We start from the raw sequence: 10,302 nt of genomic DNA, 5'->3' as shown, positions 1-10,302 counted from the left end.
AAGGGATGGAGAGATGGAGAGGGATAGAAGAGGCAGCGAGCCTAATATCTAAAAGGGGAGTGGGATCTAGTGTTTGGGGGGGGGGGGGGCTGGTGGTCAGAATTCCTGGGTTCTACCCCCAGCCTTGGGAGGAGAGTCAGGTCTAGTGGTTAGAGTGGTGGGGGCGGAAGGGGTGAGCCAGGACTCCTGGGTTCTCTTCCTGGCTCTGACTCTCTCTTGCGTAATCCCTCGGCAGTTAACCAACCCGCCAGCGTGTGGGAGTGAGGGGGTGGGGCCGGGTTGCAACACGGCCCAGAGTCCTGTGCGGCCCCCTTAGTTACTCAACCAGGGGCAGGGTGGGGGATGGCCTGGGAGATCCGCTAAGAAAGGTGCTTCCGATGGGTTTTTGTGTGGGTCACGGTGCCCCCTGCTGGATAGACCCCTCTAGATCAGAGCCATGGGCCCCTCTAGCCCAGTCTCAGCCCGGGTCAGACCCTGGGAGCCCATCCTCATCTGTTGCCACGGCTATGTCTATTGGTCTCCTGGAAAGGTCCATTCCCATGGGTAGATGTCCAGTGGCAGTGAGTTCCACAGGCCTCGGCACATGGTGCATGGGGCGAGAGGTCCTTGTGTTGGGAGCAGTGGGAGTGAACTGTGTGCGGTTATGTCTCTGAGAACGATTGTGAATATTGCGGTGTGTGTGGGGTGATTGTGGCTTGGGGTGTGATTGTCCCTCTCTTTTGGGGGTGGGCTGGCGTGTGCCCTGGATGTGGAGTGTGGGAGTGTCTGTAGCTGTTTTTGGGATTGTGTGAGTCCCTTTGAGCGTCAGCGTGTCTGAATGGCTGGCTGTGTGGAGTTGTGGAGGTGTTTGTGTGGTAGCTGCGGTGTGTTTGTGTTTGTGTGTCACCTGCTACAGGATACAAAGTCCTGCAAAACCATTTCCTACCGGTTAGCCCAGCAACACATTGACACTGATACAAACACAGTGTCACACACACACACACAGCAGGGCTCAGCCGGGCCAGCAGGGGACGGCATGAACACAATCGTCTCCCTAGGGCCAGCTTGGATGATTTCCCATCACAACCCCGCACAGTGCTGGTGCCCCCACACGCGAGTGGGCAGTGGCGGGGGTGGGGGGGAGATGTGATGGATTCGGAAGGAAGCACTTTGTGAAAATCAGTCAAGGCCCTGAGCAAAGCTGGGACACAGACACAGTTACCCCTGCAGCACCCAGGGAGGGGAGTGGGGTCTAGTGGTCACAGCAGGGTGGGGGCTGAGCGCCAGGACACCTGGGTTCTCTCCCTGGCTCTGAGCGCAGAGTGGGGTCTAGAGGTTAGAGCAGGGGGACAAAACGTGCGGCTTTGTTTAATATTTCCCAAGGTTATGGCTGGATACAGGTTTTTGGAATGACTTTCGGGAAATATTTTGTTTCCAGACAGACTCCAGATACCAAACGATGGTGCTAAGACGCTCCCCCTGCGCCCCTCGCCCATCACCCCAGGATCCGAGCCTCTTCCCAACCCACAGGGTAGTTCTCCTCCCAGGCTCCTGTGAGGGCGGGAAGCGCCACCAGCCCCATTTCCCGGATGGGAGAACTGAGGCGCAGAGAGACTGAGTGATGTGCCCAAGGCACCCGGGAAGTGTGGGGCAGAACAGGGGGCTGGGACCGGATTCTTTTTCTTCAGGAAGTTTCTGCCCTCCCCCCTCCCCACTCTCCCCTGCTCCGCTCCTGGGACGCTGGGGGGTGCAGGAGCGGGGCCTCGGGAGAAGGGGCGGTCCGGGGGCGGGGCCTTGGAGGAGGAGGTGGGGCAGGGGCGGGCCCAGGAGGGGTGGGGAGAGTGTGGGAGGGCGGATGGGGGAAGGAGCGGGGCAGGACCAGGGTTTCAAGAAGAAGGGGAAGCACAAGGGGGAAGGGGCAATGCGGGGTTGGAGAATTGGGGAAAAGGGGCGGCACGCGGCGGAGCTTTAAGGGAAGGGGTGGTTCGGGGGCGGGGCCTAGAGTGAAGGGGCGGGCCCTTGCAGGAAGAGGCGGGGCAGGGGCAGGCCCTGGAGGGGTGGGACAATGCGGGAGCAGGGATGAGGGAAGGGCTGTGTGAGGGCGGGGTTTGGGGAAAGGGGCGGGGTGGGGGCGGAGTCTTGGGGAAGGGGCGGGGCAGGGCCAGGGTTTCAAGAAGAAGGGGAAGCGGCAATGCGGGGCTGGAAAATTAGGGAAAAGGGGCGGCACCGGGCAGAGCCTTGGGGGAAGCGGCGGTGCGGGGTCGGGGATTGGGGGGAAGAGGCGGCATGAGAGCAGGAGACCGCGGAGAAAGTGAAGCGCCGCGGGGGAACTCGGGGGAAGGGGCGGGGCCGCGGCGGATGGGGAGGGGCAAGGGTGGGGGCTCGAGGAAGGGGAGCCGCGGGAGGCGGGTGGCCACGTTCCGGCGCTGGTGGCCCCCCATTTTTAGGGACTAGAAATTCCGTCGCCCCTGCACGCCCCGTACCCCCAGAAACTCCCCTCCATGCACAGCCCGGCTCTCACTGCCGGGCTCCCCGAGCCGAGTGCAGAAGCTGCGGGAGCTCAGGGCAGGGATGGGGCGGTGTCTGGACCAGTGGCGGCCAGAGGCGCCCCCCGGGGGCGGGGCCGAGGCCGAGAGGGGCAGCGGGGCTGCGGCGGAGCGCGGCACCTGGGGCGGGGAGACGAGGGGGTAGCGCGGGGAGGGTCCCCTGTCGGGGGGCGGGGTTATACAGATCAGCCGCGTCCGGCGCCAGCCGGGGAGTCCGGCGAGACGAGCCGCAGGACGCGGGCGGAGAGAATTGTCTGTGTCTGAGCAGAAACCGGTGCGGGGAGTTCGCGCTCTGAGCGACCGCATCGGAGTCACTCCGGGGCAGTAATTGCCACTTAGCTACGAAGTTACCAAAGGTTTCAGAGTAACAGCCGTGTTAGTCTGTATTCGTAAAAAGAAAAAAGAAAAGGAGTACTTGTGGCACCTTAGAGACTAACCAGTTTATTTGAGCATGAGCTTTCGTGAGCTACAGCTCACTTCATCGGATGCATAGATGAAGTGAGCTGTAGCTCACTAAAGCTCATGAAGTTATCAAAGTAGCTCCTGGGGACGTGAACAGCTGTGGGAGCGAGAGGGCAGCGCGGTGTCCCAGACTCCCGGTATCGCTTCTCGGCCCCTATGGCTCAGATCAAGTGTAGTGTCTGGTCTTCTCCGTTTAATCTCCGGCGAGATCTTCCTATTCCACGGATTTTTGGAACAGGGAGCGGGATGAGGAGCTCGCTCCGTCCGCTCCACGCATCAGCCTGGTGTTGCGGTGCTGCCTGGCGCGGTGCCCTTCCCCTGACGGGGGGGTGGGGGGAGAATCTGCTGGTGGAAAAAACCCAGCTGCCTCGTGCGGCTGCGGGTCTGTTCCCGGGAGCTGGGGGGTTAGCGGGTCAATCCCCGCCCCCGGCGCCCGCTGCTTTATCTGTCCGCACGAGCTGCCTCGGCTCCTCTCGCCGCTGCCGCCGGACGCGGCTGATCTGCATAACCCCGCCCCCCGACAGGGGACCCGCCCCGCGCTGCCCCCTCGTCTCCCCGCCCCAGGCGCTGGGTGCCGCGCTCCGCCGCAGCCCCGCTGCCCCTCTCGGCCCCGCCCCGCTCCCGGACCCGGCCCCGGGGGGCGCCTCCGGTCCAGCCACTGCCTCGGCCCTACCGTGAGCTCCCCCCAGCTTCTGCACTCGGCTCGGGGAGCCTGGCAGTGAGAGCCGGGCTGTGCATGGAGGGGAGTTTCTGGGGGTGCGGGGCGTGCAGGAGCGACGGAATTTCCGGTCCCTAAAAGTGGGGGGCCACCAGCCCCGGAATGTGGCCACCCCCCTCCCGCACCTCCCCTTCCTCCGAGCCCGCACCCTTGCCCCTCCCCATCCCTCGAGGCCCCCCCTGGCGCTTCACTTTCTCCCCGATCTCCTGCTCTCATGCCGCCTCTTCCCCCGAATCCCCGCCCCCACACCGCCCCTTCCCCCAAGTCTCTGCCCCGTGCCGCCCCTTTCCCCAGTTGTCCAACCCCGCATTGCCCCTTCCCCCTTGTGCTTCCCGTTCCTCCTGAAACCCTATCCCGCCCCTTCCCACAAGACTCCGCCCCTACACTCCCCCTTTTCCCCAAACCCCGCCCCCACACCGCCCTTCTCTCATCCCTGCTCCCGCATTGTCCCACCCCTCCAGGGCCTGCCCATGCCCCGCCCATTCCTGCAAGGCCCCGCCCTCGCACCGCCCCTTCACTCTAGGCCCCGCCCCAGAACCCCCCCTTCTCCCGAGGCCCCGCCCCTGCACCACCCAGCGGCCCAGGAGCAGGACAGACCGGGGATGCGGGAGGGCAGAAACTTACTGAGGAAAAAGAATCCGGTCCCAGCCCCCTGTTCTGCCCCACACTTCCCGGGTGCCCTCGGGCACATAACTCAGTCTCTCTGGGCCTCAGTTCTCCCATCCAGGAAATGGGGCTGGTGGCACTTCCCGCCCTCGCAGGAGCCTGGGAGGAGAACTACCCTGTGGGTTGGGAAGAGGCTCGGATCCTGGGGTAATGGGCGAGGGGCGCAGGGGGAGCGTCTTAGCACCATCGTTTGGTAGCTGGAGTCTGTTTGGAAGCAAAATATTTCCCGAAAATCATTCCAAAAACCTGTATCCAGCCACAGCCTTGGGAAATATTAAACAAAGCCGCACATTTTTCCCTCGTGTAGCCTGCCCCCGACCCGGCACCAGCCCCCAGTTCTGCCCCCTTCCTGCCACCGCAGCCCCATCTCACCTCCTGACCCTCTCTGGGTGCCCTGGGCCCCTCTTAGCAGGGGGCTGTCCAGGAGGGTGAAGGGGGGGTCTCTCCTTGCAGCCATGGGGGGCGGTCTGATGGATGTCCAGCCCCTCTGGACACCTCTGCCAGAGACCCCAAAAAAACCCACTAGTTTCCTCTGCATGTGGGGACAGGCTCCTACTTTCTGACTTGGGCTGGAGATATGGAGAGGGGTGTTTCCGTGATGTCAGAGCCCTGCGGTGGAGGGGCTCAAATCATGACTCTGAAGTGGCAGGGCAACCTCCCTCCCGCCCCCTGACCCCGCTCACATTCGGCTAGGGGGCTGGGCTGGGATCTCTAGGGAGGGAGACACAGGAAAAAACAGCTACCACTCTGGAACCCAGGAGTCCTGGATCCCAGTCCCCCTGTTCTAACCTCTAGACACCACTCTGCGCCCAGAGCCAGGGAGAGAACCCAGGGGTCCTGGCGCCCAGCCCCCACCCCGCTGTGACCACTAGACCCTACTCCCCTCCCTGGGTGCTGCAGGCTAACTGTGTCTGTGTCCCAGCTCTGCTCAGGGCCTTGACTGATTTTCCCAAAGTGCTTCCTTCCAAATCCATCACATCTGCCCCCCCCCGGCCCGTCGCTGCCCATCCACGTGTGGGGGCACCAGCACCAAGCCGGTTCGTGATGGGAAATCATGCAAGCTGGCCCTATGGAGATTGTGCCCTGACACACCCGGGGCACACACTAGCCCACCCCCAAAAGAGAGGGACAATCACACCCCCAGCCACAATCACCCCCCACACACCGCAATATTCACAATCGTTCTCAGAGACATAACCGCACACAGTTCACTCCCACTGCTCCCAACACAAGGACCTCTCGCCCCATGCAGCATGTGCCGAGGCCTGTGGAACTCACTGCCACTGGACAGCTACCCATGGGAATGGACCTTTCCAGGAGACCAATAGACATAGCCGTGGCGACAGATGAGGATGGGCTCCCAGGGTCTGACCCGGGCTGAGACTGGGCTAGAGGGGCCCATGGCTCTGATCTAGAGGGGTCTATCCAGCAGGGGGCAGCGTGACCCACACAAAAACCCACTGGAAGCACCTTTCTTAGCGGATCTCCCAGGCCATCTCCCACCCTGCCCCTGGCTGAGTAACTAAGGGGGCCGCACGGGACTCTGGGCCGTGTTGCAACCCGGCCCCACCCCTCGCTCCCACACACTGGCAGGTTGGGTAACTGCTGAGGGATTACACAAGAGTCAGAGCCAGGGACAGAACCCAGGAGTCCTGGCTTGCCCCTCTCCGTGCCCCCACTCTAATCACTAGACCCCACTCCCCTCCCAGGGCTTGGGATAGAACCCAGGAATTCTGACCACCAGCCCCCCCCAACCACTAGACCCCACTCCCCTTTTAGATGTTAGGCTCGCTGCCTCTTCTATCCACGTACCCCACCCTCTCCATCTCTCCATCCCTTTGCTGCAGGTTTTTGGGGTGTCACCCCTGCTCTGCACTCCTCCAGTGCAGCCCAAGGCCTTCCCTCCCCCCAACCACATATCCTCTTCTCCTGGTACTGGATCATCTGCTAGGCCCCCCACGCCCTCTCGGGGCGCGCTGTGCGGTGTGGCTGGGGATTGTGCAATGATCCAGCACCAGGCAACGCGGAACGCAAACCACAGGCCCTGCCCCGCCCGATCTGCCCTCCAGGTACACCAAAGCCCAGCGCCCCGCACCTCCACCCTGCTGAGCCACAGGGGGCAAGCTGAAGCCCCCACCACACTCCGCAGACGGGCAAAGGGTCAGGCCAGCCAGCCCTTCCAGGATGGGGGAATCGCCACTGGAGTTGACGGTTTGGGGGCTGTTGATGCATGGAGAAGCGGTTGTCGCTGCAGCCAGCAGAGGGCAGCAGAGCATGCACGCACACAATTGCAAACATACACAAACACATGCATGAATCCAGCCCCACATACACATTATTACCAACGTACACAAACACCCACCCAAATCCAGCCACACCAACAAACACACCTGCACAGCTACACAAACACCCGCCCACACACAAAACCCCTACAGAACCCGATTCACACACAAACGTGCACAAATCCATACACTCACACACCGCCACCCCCCCATTCCCCTCCTATACACACACTTTGGGTCACTGAGAAAGTTCAGTTGGACGGGGGGTGTCTATTCTCTATCTCCCAGGGCCCGCAGGGGGAGGATTGGGGGCGTGGCCAGGGCACACCGTGCTGTGGCTATTCTCTGCCCCCCCAGGGTACATGGGGGTGGATTGGGGGCTGAGGGGGCACAATCCAATGGCAGCCAAGGGGGGGTTACAGGTGGGGAAGGGGCCGTGGTTTCTGCACCACCTGGTTCCTGGTACAGGCTCCTTGCACTTCTTGGTAGTTTTCACCCCATCACCACTTCCTGCCCTGCCCCCTCCTGCTGTGTGATGGTTAAGGGGGGGATGGGAAGAACCCAGGAGTCCTGGCTCCTAGCTCCACTCTAACCCGAGAGCTGGGAATGGAACGCAGAAGTCCTGAAACCCAGCCTCCCTTCCTCTAACCACTAGACCCCACTCCTGCCCATTTTGGGAGCCAGGACGCCTGGGTTCTATCCAGGCTCTGGGAGGGGAGTGGAGGCTACTAGTTACAGCAGGAGGAGCCAGGAGTCCTGGGCTCTGTTCTCAGTGCTGCTGTGTGATACTGGGCCTCTTTCTCCTCCTACTTTTTGGGTATGGAAACTGTAAACTCTTTGGGGCAGGGCCTGTCTCTTGCCTCGCCCAACAGGGCCCTGATCTCAGCTGGGGCAGGGACTGTCCTTGTGTCTGTGCAGCCCCCAGCACAATAGGGGCCTTGCTTCTACCCCGGTCTCTTTAGATGCTGCTGTGTACAGATCAATAGACCTGAATACTAAAAGCCATGGCACCACCATTGCCATGCAAGCGCTAAATGGGATTCTTACCCATGTGACCCTCCGTACATCCCCTCCCCCCAAGTTCCCCGATTCTCTGCCCTGAGCCCCTTGTGCTCCTCAATAGCAGTGAAGAAAGCCGCCCAGCCCTAGCGACGAAAGAAGATGGGGAGGGGGGAAAAAAAAAAAGGCTCTACAAAAATTGGTCACACCAATAGGAAACCGGCCGCAGCGGTTTGTGACTACACCCGCCCCCCCCGGGCTTATCCGTCCCCCTTGGGGAGCAGCGTTGGACGACACCATCAAAGAAGGTTCTGGAGATGTTCCACCAGCTACCGGCGTCTGGGCTCCAGCTGGTGCTGGGCTGCATTCAGTTCCTCTCTCTGGTGCGCGCCCTGGCTCCACAAACGCCCCCCACACACACACACAGACTCTCAGGGCTGAGCTTAAATAACCCAAAACAAAACAAACCGCCCAGGGAGAGACACCCACGGCGCTGCTCAGCCGTAGTCCCGCAAAGGAAGATGCCTCCCCTACCCATTCCCAAGCGTGTGGGAAGGGGGGTCGGGATTGGGGAGCATGGGGCACCTATGGATGGTCAACCGAAGCAGAGGAGAAAGGATCTCAAGCCAGAAGGGAAGTGGGAGGGCCTGTGCCCCCAACATGGAGAATCTGGGGTAGAACCTTGCTTAACAGGTCAGTCTGTCCTTTCTGTCAATGTCCCATTCTAGCTTTATCTAGCGCTCCTGTTTGTTCATTTGTTCTTTTTTGTTCCTTTCCTTCTGTAGTTTGCAGGTTCTTGCTTCCTTTCCCCCCCCCCCACCTTTCATGCTCTTTCTTTCCTTCACTTTCTAATGTTTTTCCTCTCCCTTTATTTCTTTCTCTGTCTTTCACACTCTTTTCTCTCTCGCTGGTTATTTTTTTTCCACTTCCTCTTTTTCCTCGCTCCCTTCCGAGTCCAGTGGCCCAGGAAGCTGGGAATCTCGTGCCCTGCATCAAACCAAAAACCCATGGGCATCAAGGGAACAAGATCCATGGCCGAGACCCAGCTGGATTTTGGGGGCAGCCTTCGATATTTAAAGGAGGGGCAGGGAAGACGTTTCTCGGGCTCAGAGCCACTTTGATCGTCTCCAGGATTCTAGGGCTTTGCGATCATGCTGGGCTACTACATTTGTTCCTCAGTAGGGAAAGCCGGGGCTTAAAGCCAGTTTGTACAGCGGGGTGCAAAAGGGGGGCTGAAAGGGGGGGGTCCCAGAGCCAGCAAGGAAATCACAAGGGCTATTAAGATTGATCCACTGTCCTTCCTGGAAATCAGGGGCTGCGAGGCACCAAAATGCCTGGAAAGGTCTGGGCCTGCTGGACGAAAGCTGCTGCACCCAGAGATTGCTCGATCCTCCGCGCTCGGTTCTGCGGCCACGTTAAGCACAGTCCGGCAAGAGGATGTTTTAACCAGCCGGACTGCGACTGAGCTGAGGGGAAGTAGCAGCCTTGGCAATGACAGTGGGGTCTCGTTGGCTCCCTGGCCAGCAGTATCTTAGCTGTGGCCAGGGGAATTGTTTGATTTGCAGGGTACTGCGGGGCTTTGTCCTGGGGATCAGCCAAAGCCTGCATATGCTATCAGCCAGCGCGGGGCAGCGGGAGCCCATGTCCTCCCAACCAGCTGAGGGTACTCCCCATCCCCTGGGAGCTGACGGGGTCTGTACAGTGCTGGCACCCTCCTTGCCCCCTGCAAATCACACAGGTGGTGGTCAGCTCTGGGACGCTCCCAGGGCCCGGTCTGAGGAAGTCAGAGGGATCAGCCTGAGAGGGGCCTCCTGCCCCCAACCGATAGGTGCTGTCTACCCCCACTTCCGAGCTGGGGGTCCCCCCCAGCAAAGCTTCTCTCCACTTGATTTCCAACAGGAAGGGGGAGGGGGTGAGTCTGGGAGCCAGGGCCCCTGAGTTCAGGCCACTCACCTCTCCCTGTTCCATCCCTCAGTTTCTCCATGGAAGAGGGATAAGGACAAAGTTGCCCCCAAGCCCCCCCAAAGGCTTCAGAGGTGGTTCTGCCAAGGAGCGGATGGCCGCAGCCAGGGTGGTGAGCTCAGGGATGGGATCCCTGCCTGCCCCAAGTGGGCTGCGCTGGGTAGGACAGGCAAGGAAGATGCAGCAGGGGCTGTTGCTACCTCAACACAGGAATAAACCCCTGGGCTCAGGTGCCCGGGACAGGGCCGTCTTTACTGGCCCCTAGGGCAGGGCACAAGGGAGGGTGGGATGGTCCAGGCAGAACCACAGGCCAAGCCAGCCTGGAGCAGCCAGATAGAGCTGGTGCCCCCTAGCAGGGGACCATTCCCCACCCACCTGAGCCTGCCAGGCCCTGCCCTGGGGCAGGTCGGAGCTGGCGTCCCCCAGAGGGGAAAAGCCCCATGTCCCAGTCCCTGCCATACACCTGAATGCGCATTTAGTCAGTTTATTCAGAACATTGGGAATTACAGAACGCCACAAAACCCACGTGGGATCCCCCCCACACCTGACACCGCTCCTCCACCTCTGCTCAGCCCCACCAACCCTCCCACCACCAGCATCTGGTCACCCCCCCCTTACACTGACCCCCCACCTTGTGGAAGAGGGGACAGCTGAGTTAGGCCCCCAATAACTCCACCCCAGATAGGCG

General features: G+C 61.1%; 1 pseudogene; it reads left to right on the top strand.

Annotated features, from left to right (window-relative positions):
• Window positions 1–3,126: 3,126 nt before the first annotated feature.
• On the top strand, window positions 3,127–3,305 carry LOC141977624 (U2 spliceosomal RNA; annotated as a pseudogene).
• The last annotated feature ends 6,997 nt before the right edge of the window (window positions 3,306–10,302 follow it).

This window comes from Natator depressus, chromosome 24 (assembly GCF_965152275.1).
Source record: "Natator depressus isolate rNatDep1 chromosome 24, rNatDep2.hap1, whole genome shotgun sequence".
NCBI classification, from domain to species: Eukaryota; Metazoa; Chordata; order Testudines; family Cheloniidae; genus Natator; species Natator depressus.
The sequence above is the reverse complement of the archived record's forward strand: the minus strand, read 5'-3'. Positions and strand labels throughout refer to the sequence as shown.